Source organism: Petaurus breviceps, unplaced genomic scaffold (assembly GCF_028583685.1).
Source record: "Petaurus breviceps papuanus isolate PSGF00001 unplaced genomic scaffold, PetGlider_PUasm1.0 98, whole genome shotgun sequence".
Lineage (NCBI taxonomy): Eukaryota > Metazoa > Chordata > Mammalia > Diprotodontia > Petauridae > Petaurus > Petaurus breviceps.
The window spans coordinates 60,886,193-60,902,046 of record NW_027187460.1 but is presented as its reverse complement, the minus strand read 5'-3'; the positions used below and the strand labels follow the sequence as shown (position 1 = coordinate 60,902,046).

The 15,854-nt window shown below is 39.9% G+C and overlaps 1 long non-coding RNA gene across 7 annotated transcripts in view; it reads right to left on the bottom strand.

Moving 5' to 3' along the window:
• Positions 1-2,270: 2,270 nt before the first annotated feature.
• LOC138155741 (uncharacterized) overlaps positions 2,271-15,854 on the bottom strand; it is a 132,972-nt gene continuing 119,388 nt past the window's right edge. For 6 of the 7 annotated variants that reach the window (XR_011166975.1, XR_011166974.1, XR_011166980.1 and 3 more), the window contains one exon: positions 2,271-2,851. This is a non-coding gene — a long non-coding RNA (uncharacterized lncRNA). Of the gene's footprint in view, positions 2,852-3,212; positions 3,748-15,854 lie in introns of those variants that run through there. The other variant, XR_011166978.1, reaches the window with a different exon arrangement.

The following is a 15,854-nucleotide window of genomic DNA, read 5'->3' as shown; positions in this document are numbered from 1 at the left end:
TTCAGTGACCATCTAAATTGCCAGATTCTATCTGAAATACCACTGTCGCTTCTCCAGTAAAGCTACACCCCCAAAATAGCCCTGCATCATCAGTTTGAGCCCTCATGTCAGACATTAAGGATTTCCTTTCCAGATAGCATCAGGGAGTTGTGTTTTTAGGCTTGTCACTTTATAGTCTCAGGTGCCTGAGTTCTGCACTTAAGAGGAAGGAGCTATTTGTTTTTTCCCAAGTACTTTGTCTGCAATCAGGGTGCTTTGGTTATGGCCATGTAGTCTGAGAAGCCAGGATTCACTGAAAATAGTGATTAACTGAGAGAGATTAACAGGATTTCCCATTCATTATGCTCTTAAGATCTTTTTAACTATTTCATGAAAATTCCCACACTGTTCAAATGATGATGCAACAACAAAAAAAGCAGGAATGGAGTGTTATTTTTAAGATTATATACTTAGAACATAAGAGTTAATTAAATAAGTACAAGTTAGTACTTTGTTACTTTTTGGCTTTTATTATTCTTTTCCCCTCTTTTCCCTTTAGAGTTCCCTACAGCTACTTTATTTGATGCTGAAACATCCTTAGTTCAAATGGTTTTACTTGAAATGAAAGCCCCCATCCTGAGTACTTTCCTGACAGCTGGTAGCTACATATGAAACTAGATTCTATATTACTCAGTTACTTGAGGAATAACTATCCAGTAGCTAGAAAAAGAGAGAATTAGTCATTTCTCTCTAAGAGGTGTTCCTGCCTCTCCACTATGTGGCAGAAACAGAAGAGAGATTACTATGTATCTGCCTGGGAATTTCCATGACAGCAGGTGCTATATCTTCATTAAACTTTATTTCTACCTAAGTTGATAGCCTGGTAGGTGCCAAATAATTTTTTAAAATAAGTGAATAAACTAATGAATGATATATAAGTGTGTTCAATGTTCAGTCATTTTAGTTATGTCTAACTCTTTGGGACTCCACTTGGGATTTTCTTGGCAAACATATTAGAGAGGTTTGCCATTTTCTTCTATAGCTCATTCCACAGATGAGGAAACTGAGGAAAACAGTGCTAAGTGACTTGTCCAGGGTCACATAGCTTGTCAATGTCTGAGATGAGATTTGAATTCAGGAAGATGAGTCTTCCTGACTCCAGGTCTGGTATTCTATCCACTGTGCCAACTATCTGTGATACATAGATGAATCTTTACTCTTTTCATAATCAGAAGTTTCCTTGGCAGTCTGCATTATGAAAGACAGAATGAAAATTTCCTCTTTCTTTATCCAGGACTAGTGTAATCCATATAACCTCTGGACCCACTCTCCCAACTCACACTTGCTCTGGTCAATTGAGTCCATAGAGCTTATCTGTCTCTATCTCCCCTAAAATACTGTAGGACATTTTTGAGGAGTATCTTTCTACTGTTATCATTCATGAATCCTAGAATATGATTCATTCCTACCAATATCATTACCAGTTAATATCTCCCCAATTATCAATTGACCAGTTAGTGTCTCCTCAATATCATCTAACCAGTGAGAACTGTCATTTTGATCAGTTAATTTTTCAATTAATCACAACAATTAGCTTTAATAAATGGATATTGACTGAGAAGAAATAGCAAGAACCAATGGACAAAAACCTCTAAAACGAGAGTACACAAACCTTCAACAACCTCAGTCCATAAGGAGAGGGGACTTAAAATGATTGTTACAAACATTTATCCACCAAGTTCATTTCTGGACGTGGCATAACTGATAAATACGTCATTCTCTGGCTGGTAGAAAACGGGATCTCAGATGCCAAGAAGATTCTCTATTGGGTTAAATCAAACAGGTCACTTCTCCAGGCTGCCTTAGCTGCTATGGCTGTCAGAAAGCTCTGTGATGAGATCCAGTTACTGGGCCTCTGGTGATTCTGCCAACCTTTCAAAGCTCACAGGTTCATGACATGGTCTGTTCCCTCTCCAATGCTCATCCACTTAAGATCAGAAAAGAATAAATACAAAGAAGAAAAGAAACAGAGGTACCATGCATTCGTAGTCATATAGTAGCTGGAGTGGGGGAGAGAATCAGAAGCTCCTCTTCCACCTAGAGGCCCCCAAGGAGCTTTTTTCCCCTCCTTCTAAAACTGCTAGAGAAGATTCTCCATTGGAGCCTTTAGTACGCACACTCCATCCCAGCTCAGTAGCCAATTAAAAGGCTTTTCATCTCCACAGAAAAAACTGACCAGAGACATTCATGGAATATCTGCCCATCCTCTGAATCAGGTCAGGGTCCCTCCATTGTGTGCCATCATGTATATCTTTTTTATTTTTTAAATTTATTTACTTTTACAACATTTACTTCCATAAGTTTTTTTTTTAAGCAATTGGGGTTAAGTAACTTGCTCAAGGTTACACGGCCAGTTATTTCTGGGTGTGGTGCTGAGCATCTGAGCCCGAGATTCGATCTCTAGGTCATCCCAACACTGGAACTGGTGCTCTTACTTGCTGAGCCGCCTGGCCGCCCCTAAGCAATTGGGGTTAAGTAACTTGCTCAAGGTTACACGGCCAGGTGTTTCTGGGTGGGTGCTAAGTGTCTGAGCCCGGGATTCGATCTCCAGGTCATCTCAACACTGGAGCCGGTGCTCTTACTTGCTGTGCTACCTGGCCGCCCCCTCCCTTCCATAAGTTTTTGAGTTCCAAAGTTTCTTCTTCCATGGTCCCAGCTACTGCCTGAATCTAACCAACTGCCACCTGAGTTCAAAGGCAGACAGCTCGCAGTTCCTTGTCCTGTTCTCTGTGCAGTTCCTGCTCCACATTGAAGCTCACAGTGTCCAGTCTGCCTCAAGTCCTTCACAGTTTTGGTTCCTGGGATGAGAAAACTTAACAGAGACACAACAATTATCCAAACACATCAAATTTTCTTCTCCTCCTCCCTTCCCCCCACATGACAGCATGCAATCTCCTATAGTTTCTACAAATACCTTCACATTGAATATCAGTCAAGTTGTGAAGAAGGGTTATAGCCAATGGAATTAACAGCAAGAAAGAAGGAACAAAACAAAACAAAAGAGAGAGAGAGCAAGTAGTTTGCTTCAATTTGCATTCAGGCTCTGTAATAAAGTTTTCTCTGGGTGTGGATAGCCTTTTCTGTCATGAGTTCTTTGGAATTGTCTATAAAGTAAAGCAGCTTTCCAGAGGACTGCAGCTGTGAACAGCTTTCAGAATTTGGATTACATAGTATAGCAAATTCTCTATTTATTCAGTAACTAATCAGAGCAAAACATTCACAGAATAAAAGTACAGCATTCAGAATGTTATAACTTCACAATTTATCATTAAAATGGCTACATAGTTTTCACCAAAGTGGTCATATAGTTTTAAGCAAAGTACATTAATTTAGTCAATAACAAAGTCCTTAATTCAATCACAAAGTACAAAAGTCAAATAAGTTACAATTTCATCAGTCACTACTCAGTACTCTCTTAAGGGGTAGTGGAAAGTACAAAGGCCATCCACCCCTAGGTCACAAATAAGTTACAATCTCATCTATCAGCATTAAATATCCAAGGAGAGGTCTTTTCATGTGGACTCGAGGCAAGCTCTCAGTTTCGATGGTTCCTCTTCCATGGTCCCAGATGCTTCCCGAATCTAACCAACTGCCACCTGAGTTCAAAGGCAGACAGCTCCCAGTTCCTTGTCCAGTTCTCTGTGCAGTTCTTGCTCCACATTGAAGCTCAGTGTCCAGTCCACCTCAAGTCTTTCACAGTTCCTGTTCCTGGGAAGAGAAAACTTAACAGAGCCACAACAATATCTACACACATCAGGCTTAGCATAATTACAACAATATTCACACACATGGTCAGCTATCATCTCAATTCACTTTCTACCTGTGAAATCAGCATAGACCAAAACAGACAGACAGAGTACTGACACCACAATCATGCTTCCTCTGGCAGATCTGGCTGGTTCTCAGAAGATCTCAGCAGGAGTTTGGCTGGCTCTCAGAAGTTCTGCCACCGCAAGTTCTGTTCTCAAAATCAAAATCACTTTCGCCAGCCTCCACATGGCTTGCTCCAAGAAATTCTGTCTCAGTTCTCAATTCTCATTTCTCTTCTCAGTTCTTCTCAATTCTCAGTTCAGCCTTCAGTCCAGCAGTTCTCTCTCTCTCTCTCTCTCTCTCTCTCTCTCTCTCTCTCTCTCTCTCCAGCAGTAGCTGCTCTGCCTCCACAATGCTTGCCCCAAGAAGTTCTGACTCTCCCTTTTCCTTATATACAATATTAGCTCCTCCCTATTCAGCCTGTCCCTGTTATGTCAGCAACAGGGGTTCATACCTTCTGTTTCTTAACAGAGTCTTGATAATTAATTTGAAATTAAGTGCTAAATACCTGTTAGCTTGCCAATACAAAGGGATCTTCAAATTTAATTACTATTACATTGCCTTATAACCTTGCATTGTTGAGATGAACCCAGTCTATCAAAACTACTTAGTACTGACTGAGGAATAGAGTAATGAATCGGTGAAATAGATTAGGTTCACAAGACACAATAGTCAATGACTATAGTAATCTACTGTTTGATAAGCCCAAAGACTCCAGCTTCTGAGATAAGAGCTAACTATTTGACAGAAACTGCTGGGAAAACCAGAAAATAGTATGGCAGAAACTGGACATAGACCAATATCTTACACCATACACCAAAATAAAGTCTAAATGGGTACACGATCTAGATATAAAGGCTGATACTCTAAGCAATCTGGGAGGGCAAGGAATAGTCTACCTGTCAGATTTATGGAGAAGGGAAGAATTTATGACCAAACAAGAGAGGATTATGAAATGCATCATGTATTTCTAGAATCAGCCCCCTCCCCATATCCCCATTCAGATTATCAGCAAGAAGACTATATTGCACATGCTCCAAGGATTGGGTCTCCATCAGCTCTGTTACACCCAGTAGTATAAATTGAAATTCTAAAAAATAATTTCTTAGCAACTGACCTTACACCTGGTAACCTACATAATTTGTTGTTCAGTCATTTTTCAGTCATGTCCAACTCTTTATGACCCCATTTGGGGTTTTCTTGGTGAAGATATAGGAGTGATTTGCCATTTCCTTGTCCACTCATTTTACAGATGGAGAAACTGAGGCAAACAGGATTAGGTGACTTGTCCAAGATCACATAGCTAGTGACCACCTGAGGCCAATTTTAATTCAGGTTTTCCTCACTCCAGACTTGGTGCTCTATCCACTGTATCACCTAGCTGCCTATATAATTACAATGGGCTTTTAGATGTTTTTCTGCTTGCTCTTTTCCTTGTGCTCTCAGAGAGTGAAGATCACAATTCATCCACAATTCAAGAACCACAAATTGAACTTGGAGGGGGAGATACCTTTCTCCCTCTCTCTTTTACCTTGGCTCAGAGAAATGTGTCTCTGTTCTGCATTGTTCATCCTTCTAGGTTTCAGATACCAGTGTAGTAAATATTACATGTGGGGCCTTGTCTGGGATAAAATTGGGCCTTTCACATTTGCAAGGGACCTGGAGAGATTTTTCTGCCTGAAATATTTGATTCTAGGTACCCTGGACTCAGTGATCCTAGAGGAATTTGGTTAACTTTCTTTAAGCTATCAATATATAGTCAATTTTTTCCAGTATATGTTTCTTCACAAGTCAATTCTATTTGTGTAATTTTTCAAACTTTTCATTTGTTGACCATTTGTTAAATACTGATCATTTTATATTATTGAATTGTGTTAAAGTATTGATGTGTTCTGCTTTACTGATCTCCTGTATATGTACTGATATTGAGTTTCATTTGAGAAATCTGGAAACACAAGATTGCTGTTGTCAAGGTGAAATGTTCAGATTGTTCTTATTTCATTTAAACAGAGCTATATTGCTTGCCTTTTGTGAAAGCAAAATGCCCTACAATTGTCTAGGATGTGAATGCCTGTATCCAAAAGCCACAAATAGTTGACATTCTTTACTATTTCTCTAACTGAGACCACATGTCTTCTTGTCCTAATGGAAAGTTAACAATTCCAATTGGTTTACCCTGGCAGTAGCAAGCATCCATGAGACCCAAAGAAAATTGTCTGGACCTCTCTGGGGATTACCTGTATTAGAAGAACTAGAGAATTTGGGTGAGTTTTGTGTATAAAGGAACACTTTTTTTTTTAAACAGGCCTTAGTTGAATGGCCTTATGTACATAGGAAATCATTGGAAGAGTCTCCACTCAGCCCAGTTTTCTTATTTGATAATGGGATGATGTCAAATTAACCCTGGGCCCCAAATCTCTGTGGGGAGAACTCCAGGACATTTGGAAAGCTCAATGGATCAGATTTCCATCCAAAATGGGAAAAAAGGTTTCTTTATCTTTGCTCTTTCTTTCACTTGTGGACTAAGAAAGGCCCTGTAAGGATAAGGTTAGTAAGTAGAGATGTTTGGTAAATTTTATCAAATGTTCCTTGTTTTATGAATCTGTAAGACTTTGTATTTGGAGATAATTATGATTTTCACCTGTATAGGCAGGATTGCATATGATCATGCATCAGTAGCTGTTTTGAGACTTTATTATATAGCATTGGGGAAGCATGTAAAAGAATATTTCTTATATCTCCCCAGAGACCACAGACTTATTTTGAATTTGGGATGAAGACTGTATTAAAAAAAAATGCACCGCGGAGGCGGCCAGGTAGCACAGCGAGTAAGAGCACTGGCTCCAGTGTTGAGAAGATCTGGAGATCGAATCCTGGGCTCAGACACTTAGCACACACCCAGAAACACCTGGCTGTGTAACCTTGAGCAAGTTACTTAACCCCAATTGCTTAGGGGAGGCCAGGTGGCTCAGCGAGCAAGAGCACCGGCTCCAGTGTCAGGATGACCTGGATCAAATCCGGGCTCGGATACTCAGCACCACACCCAGAAATAACTGGCCATGTAACCTTGAGCAAGTTACTTAACCCTGATTGCTTTAAAAAAATGCACCCCTGAATATTTGTTGGTAACAACAAATTTCAAACAGGGGGAAATATATAAAAAGGGGTTTGCTGGGCATGCTCAGATTACCTAACATGGAAATTCCTGCATCCCCTACCACATGGGTGGAGATAGTCTCTTTTGATTGGCTGCACTGTCAGAAAGACTACATCTTTAAAACTGACCAGACTGGGATATTGTTTCTCTTTCCTGCTCATTCGTTCCTTCTGCTTCCAGAGGACAAAGATCACATACAATTTTTTCACAGCCTAGATACCATGAACTGAAATGGATGGATGGGGGGAGGAAAGGATGTCTGAGAGAAGGGGAGGAAATACCTTCTTCTCTCTTTCCTTCTTTTACCCTGGCTTCAAAATATGGGCCTGGGGGCAGGGGCGGGGCGAGTCAGGATGGCGGAATAGGAACAGGACTTCTGTGGGGCTCCAGGTCTCATCCTTTTCCAATTCATGTAAAAGGTGACTCTGAACAAACTTTGCAGCTACAGAACCCACAAAATGACACAGAGAAGCTAACCCCCGACTAAGGACAGCCTGGCAGGCTGTCAGCAAGCAGCCAGCACAGTACTCTGGGAGCCGACTCCAGCCCTGAACGAGCCAGAGGTTTTAGCCACAGAGCAGGGCTGACTAGCTGCTGACTGGAGGGACTTCAGATCACCAGCAGTTGTGGCAGTTTCCAGAATTACCAAGCCACAGATGCTAAGGACAAAGTGAGAGGTCAGGGCAGTGTGGACTTTGGGATCCAGTAGCTCGGGAGTGTGGTCAGCCTTTGCCCCTTGGGCGAGAAGTAGCTGAGGCACAGTGGCCCTACAGTCACCACCATGTGGCAGCTTCAGCTCCTGTCCTGCAGATTGTAGGGGGACCAAGAGACCAGTCTGAGGGGTAATCGCTTTTGCTTTAACCTGCTTGGGTCTTGATTGTGGTCTAGGGTGGAGGTCCTAGGGTGTGTTTCCAGCTTGCCAGAGGGTGTGGAGGCTTCAGAGAGGGCACCCAAATAATACCTTCAGCAGCTGAGAAAACCCCAGCATTTGGGATAAAGCTCCCATTTCTGGTAGCAGAGTCCTACTGTGGCAAAAAGCCCAAAAGTCAAGTAATTGAGTGGCAACATGAACAGGCAAAGGAAGCAAAGCAAACAGAGCAACCCAACTTTACACTCCTATTTTGGGGACAAAAAGGATCAAAGCATGGAACAGGAGGAAGACAGTAAAGTCAGAACTCCTGCACCAAAAGCTTCCAAGAAAAATATGAGCTGGTTACAGGCCATAGAGGACCTTAAGAAGAATTTTGAAAGCCAAATAAGAGAAGTGTAGGAAAAACTGGGAAGAGAAATGAGAACGATGCAAGAAAATTATGAAATGAGAGTCAAAAACCCGAGTGAAGAAAATAACACCTTAAAAAATAGACGAACTCAAATGGCAAAAGAGGCTCAAAAAGGCAATGAAGAGAAGAATGCCTTAAAAAGCTGAATTTGCCAGATGGAAAAAGAATCTCAAAAGCTCACTGAAGAGAATCATTCCTTCAGAATTATATTGGAGCAAATGGAAGCTAGTGACTTTATGAGAAATCAAGATACTATTAAACAGATCCAAACAAATGAAAAAATAGAAGGCAATGTGAAATATCTCATGGGAAAAACCACTGACCTGTAAAATAGATCCAGGAGAGAGAATTTAAAAATTGTTGAACTACCTGAGAGCCACGATCAAAAAAAGAACCTAGAAATCATCCTTCAAGAAATTTTCAAGGAAAATTGCCCTGATGTTTTAGAACCAGAGGGCAAAATAGAAGTTGAAAGAATCCACTGATCACCTCCTGAAAAAGATCCCAAAAAGAAAATTCCTAGGAATATTATAGCCAGGTTCCAGAATTCCCAGATCAAGGAGAAAATATTACAAGCAGCCAGGAAAAAACAATTTGAATATTGTGGAAACACAATCAGGATGACACAGGATCTAGCAGCTTCTACACTGAGGGATCGAAGGGCTTGGAATATGATATTCTGGAGGTCAAAGGAGCTGGGATTAAAACCAATAATCACCTACCCAGCAAAACTGAGTATCATGTTTCAGGGGAAAATATGGTCATTCAGTGGAATAGAGGACTTTCAAGCATTCTTGATGAAAAAACTAGAGTTGAATAGAAAATTTGACATTCAGATACAAGAAGCAAGAGAAGCATGAGAAGGTAAACAGGGAAAAGAAATCATAAGGAACTTATCAAAGTTGAACTATTTACATCCCTACATGGAAAAACAATAACTGTAACTTATGAAACTTTTCTCAGTATGAGAATAGTTGAAGGGAATAGAAATGTGTATACACACACACACATACACACATACATATATATGTCAGTATAGGAGGGTATATGGGCATATGAATACATATGTGAATGTGTGTATATATGTGTATAGGTATACATAGATAGAGGGCACAGGACTGATTTAATAGCAAGGGATGATACTTAAAAGGTGAAATTAAGAGGTGAGAGAGGAATATAATGAGAGGGGATGCGGAGAGACAGAATGGGGTAAAATATCTCATACAGAAGAGGCAGGGAAAAATGGTCACAATGGAGGGGAAGAACAGGAAGGCAAAAGGGAATGGGTCAACCTTATTCTCATTGATTTTTGGCTTAGGGAGGGAATGACATACACACTAAGCAGGGTATCTCACCGTACAGGAGAGTAGGGGGAAAGGGGATGAGAGGGGGGATGATGGAAGGGACAACAGGGTGTGGGGGAGGGAAGTTGGAAGCACCCACTTTTGAAAAGGGACAGGATCAAAGTAGAGAATAGAACAAGTGGGAGGTGGAATAGGAGGGAGGGAAATATAGTCAGTCTTTTACTATATATATCCACTATGGAAATGTTTTGCATAGCTACACATGTACAACCTACATTGAATTGCTTATCTTCCCAGTAAGGGTGGGTGACAAGGGAGGAAGGGAATAAATCTGGAATGGGAGAAGATATGGAAGAGAGGAGATTGGAGGAGGGGATATCCAGTGGGATTGCTATTTTGGGGTAGTGGGTAGGGGGGAAAACAGGGAGAAAATTTGTAACTCAAAATCTTGCAGAAATGAATGATGTAAACTAGAAATTAATAAAGCATTTGAAAAGGAAAAAAAAAGGGCCTGGGGTCTCTGTTCTACATTGTTTGTCCTTCTCAATTTTAGGTGCCAGTGGTGATTTCTCACCAGTCCCAGAGTTTGAACCATGATGACCTTGGAGCTAGGATTCCAGGAAGGAAATTGCAGGTAGCAAGCCCAGTAGGCAAGCCCGGAGAAGACAAGGTGCCTGAGACTCAAGCCCAAGGGAGGCTTTGGATTTGGAAACAGGACCATGATCTGTAGGAACTGAAAAATGTGCTTTGAGATACTAAAGATTTTCTCAGCAGTGATTTCTTAAAGAGTTGCATCCTTAAAAGAACATTTTGTTAAAAGTAAAAAGGCCTACAAAAAAATAACAACAACAAAATATTCAAAATGTCATAAAATCTCCAAGTTGAAATAGGCTACTGATTCCAACCCCTATTTGGTCAAGAAGCCCCTCTCCAATAACCTCAGGAAATTTAGCCTTTGCTTGAAGATGTCTAGTGAGAAGGAGCCCACCATTTATTGAGGCAACAAATTCCTTTTTTGGATAACTCTATTCTTACAAAATTTGTCCTTGCTGTGAGCCTCAACCTGTCTTAATTCTGCCTTCTGGGGCCACCAGGCTATATATCTGGGGCCAAGAATCTAATTCCTCTTTTAGATACAACAGGTCTTCAAATACATAAAGACAGTCATTATGTTCCCCCAAGTCTCTTCCTCAGGCTAAATATCTTCAGTTCCTTCAATTAATCATTGTACAGCGTGATCTCCAATTCCCTCAATATACTGGTTGCCTTCCTCTGGACATAAGTAACCTTGTCAATGTCCTTAAATTGTGGTTTCTATATCTAAACACAATATTCCAGATGTACATTAACAAAGAAAGAGTAGAATGAGACTGTTACCTCAAGTCATTAACACATTGTCCTTCTTAATCAACCAATAAGAATTTGTAAATATCTATTATATTCTAGGCACTATGCCAAGTGATGATGATACAAAAAAAAAAAAAAAAAGAAATAGCCCTTTCCCTCAAGGAGCTTGCATTACATTGGGAAAGGTTGGGGGAGGGGGAAACAATATGTACATAAATAAGTATATACATAATAAACACAAAAATAAATATAAAGCATCTTTGAAAAGGAAAGTACTGAAAGCTGGGGGGAACCTCATGTAAATATTGTTGTTCAGGCATTTTTTAGTCAGGACCCCATTTGGGGTTTTCTTGGCAAAGATACTGGAGTGGTTTGCCATTTCCTTCTCCAGCTCATTTTATAGATGAGGAAACTGATGCAAACAGGGTTAAGTGACTTGTCCAGGGTCACTCTACTAGTAAGTGCCTAAGTCCAAATTTGAACTCGGGAAGATGAGTGTTTCTGACTCCAGACCTGACATTTCACCTAGCTGCCCGATGTAGTTATTACTTGATCTGAATCTTGAAAAAAACAAGAAATTGTAAGAAGTGGAGGTGAGGAGGGAGTGCAGTCCAAGCATTGGTAGACAGCCCCTGAAAAGACAAGGAGAAGAGACACAGAGTATTATGGGTGAAGAACAGCAAGATTTTCAAGCCATTAGGCTTGAGCCCCTGGCACTCTGGCCTCTCAGAGCTTCTCTGCTGGACTCCCTGGCTGCAACATTTTGCCTAGAATCCTTGCTACAAGGTCATCATAACTTGAACCCTGGGTCTAGTGAAGTATCACCGCTGGTACCTGGACCTTAGTGAATGGGAAGGGGAGGACTGTGTAATAAAGCTAGAAACATAGGTTGGGTCAGGTTGTGAAGAACTTTATATGCCAGGCAAGTGTATCTTTTATCCTAGATTTACCCTATGCATTAGGGAGCTACTACAGTTTGTTAGGTAAGAAAGTGACCTGGTTTGATCTGTCAGCCTTTAGGAAAATCATTTTGGCAGCCCTAGGAAGAATTAGCGATACAAAAGTCACTTAGGAGACCCAGAATAGTACAGGTGGGAAGTGATGAGGGCTATGTGAGTAAAGAGAAAGGGAAAGATGTGAAACAAGTCATAGAGGTGGAAATGACAAAATCTAGCTATTGAATGGTATGTGGGATGAGAAAGTGACTAGTTACGGGTGACATGGAAGATGTAAACCTGGAAGACAGAAAGAGCATGAAACCCTTGACAGAGAAGTTTGAAGGTGCCTGGGGTCAGGGGAGGGGGAAGGTAATGAGTTTTATTTGGATATGTTAAATTTGAAATGTCCACGAAAGTAACAGCAACATTGTGCGATGACCGACTTTGTTAGACTTAGCTCTTCTGAGCAATGCCAAATCTAAGACAATGCCAAAAGATTCATGATGGAAAATACTATCCCCATGCAGAGGAAGAACTATGAAATCTGAATGAAAATACTGTTTTCTCATTTTTTTTTTGTTTTTTTCTTTCTTGTATTTTTTCATTTAGTTCTGATTCTTCTTTTACAACATGACTAATAGGATTGGACATGCATAGCCTATATCAAATTGCATGCTGTCTTGGGGAGTGGGGCAGGGAGGAAGGGTGAGAAATTTAGAACTCACAATCTTATAAAAGTAAATGTTGAAAACTAAAAACAAACAAATACATAATTTTTTTGAAAAATGAAATGTCTATAGGACATTCACTTTAAACATTAAAACTAGACAGCTGGTTATCTGGGGCTGGACCTCAAGAGAAAGATGAGGGTTAGATATATAGACATGGAAGTCAAATGCATATAGATAATAATAAATCATGAGAGCTGATGAAATCACTAAGTGAAAGAGAATAGAGAGAAAGAAGGGTGTGACACAGAGTCTTGTACTCCTATAGTGAAAAGGATTATGGAACCGCAAAGGAGATAGAAAAGAGAAGAACAATTGGACAGGTAGGAAAACTAAGAAAAAACAAGGTCATAAAAATGCAGAGAACATCCAGGAAGAGTGGTCAAAAATGTCAAATGCTGCAAAGAGATCAAGCAGAGTATGGATTAAGAAAAGGTCATTCTATTTGGTATTTAAGAGACCATTGGCCAGATTAGTCTGAGAGTCTACCTCATGTGTATCAGATAAACAAGGATTGCAGAGGAAAACCAGAGCAGCTGAAGGGTTTTGGGAAAGGCACACACTCACACACACACACACACACACACACACACACACACTAATACATAGTTGGTGGAGTTGTCAAACAGTTCTTCCATTCTGAAAAGTGATTTAGAATTGCACTCAAAAAGTCACAAAATTATCCTATATCCTATGACCTAAGGATATATATATATACTCATCCCAAGGAGGTCAAGGACCTATGTACAAGGATATTTACAACATCACTTTTGTTGTAGAAAACTTTTGGAAACAAAACAGGTTTTGATCAATTGAACAATAACTGAACAAGTTGTGGTAGGATTAAATGGGCATGTGTATAAAGTATGTTGTAAACCTTAAAGTGCTGCATAAATGTCTATTATTATTGTTATTATTATTAAAGCAGAACCTGGAGGCCAATTTGTATAATGACAACAACAACAATGTGCAAGAATATGACCCTAACTTCTAAGACAACTCCAAAAGATTCATGATGGAAAATGCCATCCACATCCAGAGAAAGAATTATGGACTCAATGCAGATTGAAAGAGACTATTTTTTCTCTTTTATATTTTGTTTTGCTTCTACTCTCTCATGGTTCATTCCATTGATTATAATTCTTCTTTGCAACTTAACTGTTGTGAAAATATGTTTAATGTGAAGGCATATGTAGAAACTGTATTGGATTACTTGCTGTCTTGGAAGGTGAGGAGGGGGGAGGAGAGAAAGGGGGAGAAAATTTGGAACTCAAAAACTTGTGAAATTGAATGTTGTAAATTAAAAATAAAAAAATTTTAAAGGAAAAAAAAGAATATAACCCTAAAAACTACAGACTTCTGACCAAAGCCCAGCCAGTCATGATTTCAAAATGCTAATACTGAAGTATCTCTCCTAACTCTTGGCAGAGAGGTAATGGGCCAGAGGTTCAGAATAAACAGGACATGTATTCTTAGATATGGCCAGGGTGCTCATTTCTTCATGTGCATGACCATACATATTTGTTACAAGGGTCATTGATTTTCTTCTTCTCAACCCTACTCTTTAGCTGTAAGATTCCATTATCATTCTTTCCTTTCTTCTCTGGGTCACAAGTTTCCACCTTCCAGCTTCCCAATACAGGTCTGGATTCTCCCCTTTGGATTATTTTTGCTCTTCATTTTCCACTTGAAGTACTTCTTCCATTTCTTCAAGAACTATTCATTTATCTAGGGGAAGAGTAGACAGGTAATCCCTCTGCCTAGGGCTTCTTAACCTGGAGTCTATGAACTTTTTTTTTTTTTTAAGCGTATTTTGGTAACTGTATTTCAATAGAATGAGCTTCCTTTGTAATGCAACATAATTTATGCATTTAAAAACATAATTCTGAGAAGGCATATGTAGGTTTCCTGATTGCCAAAGGGGTTCATGACCCCCCCAAAAAAGATTAGGAACTCCCTTTAGTTCTTTGACTGTTCTCTAGTAAGGAAACCAATCTGCATTTTGTGCGGATGTGATACTACTTAGAATTGGCAGAAACACAAACATGATGCAATCCCTTTCCGGCATTGAAATATTCCCCGTGCCCTTCATACTTGCTAATCTTCATGGCTAACTGCTTTGGCAAATAGCCTGTTTGCTGCCTGTGAGTCATGTCTTAAGAAAAATAGAGGGTTTTCTTGCCATATCTCTCTTATTGGATAATAATGATCAGATGTATTTGATGCGTAATTATCAGATTCCTTCCAGAGCCTTACTGCAAATAGCAGCTAACGTTATCTGTGAGATTGACTATAGGAATCTAATTTTCAGCTTTTTCTCATTTCAGTCAGTCAATAAATATTTATTAAGCACCCACTGTATTCCATGCACTGTGCTAAGTACTGGGGATACAATATGGTAATTGTTTGTAAGATGGATAGAAGGAGGAGAGCCCTCAGGCATCATTTTCAGTTAGGAATTTATTACAATTTATTACAACAAGGTATGAAGCAAAATGCAGCTAATGGGATTAGAAATGAGAAGGAAAGAATTCTAGAAAAATTACAAAGATGAAACAACAGGCAAGGAAGATCAGATAAAATAGCTGGGATTGCCCTCAGGAAGAAAATTGCACCAAGGGATGTTTATTGCCAAGTGTAATGAGGGGCTTTCCTGGAAGTCCTATAGGACCAATGCATTATGTGGGATCTGCACTACCAAGGCAGTGGATTTAAACTCAGTAGTTCTATAAATCTGCCTCAGAGAATGATTCTGTAATCTTAGTGTGGGCAGCAGAGGGCTTCACGGGGGCCCATTTGAACATGGAATTTCTGAGGTCATCTCTGACTGACCAATAGAACTGCTCTCTGAAACCAGAGAGAAAGGGAATGACTAAGCAAATTGTGGGATGTGAATATACAGGAATATGTACTGTATGTTGGCAAATATGATAGATTCAGGAAATCCTAGGAAGACTTGAACTGATGCAGAGTGAAATGAACAGAACGAGGAAAATAATTTATGAGAAGACTACAAAAATGTAAAGAAAAAAAAGCTTTGAAAGATTTCAGAACTCTGAAATTAACCACCTCATTTTACAGGTAAAGAAATAGAGGCTATGAAATGGGGATAATAATAGCACCTCTGGAAGGAACAAAGGAAAGGAGAAATGGAAGGGAGGGAAAAAGGTAGAAAGGAAGGAGGAAGAGGAGGAAGGAAGGAAAGAAGGAAGGAAGGAAGGAAGGAAGGAAGGAAGGAAGGAAGGAAGGAA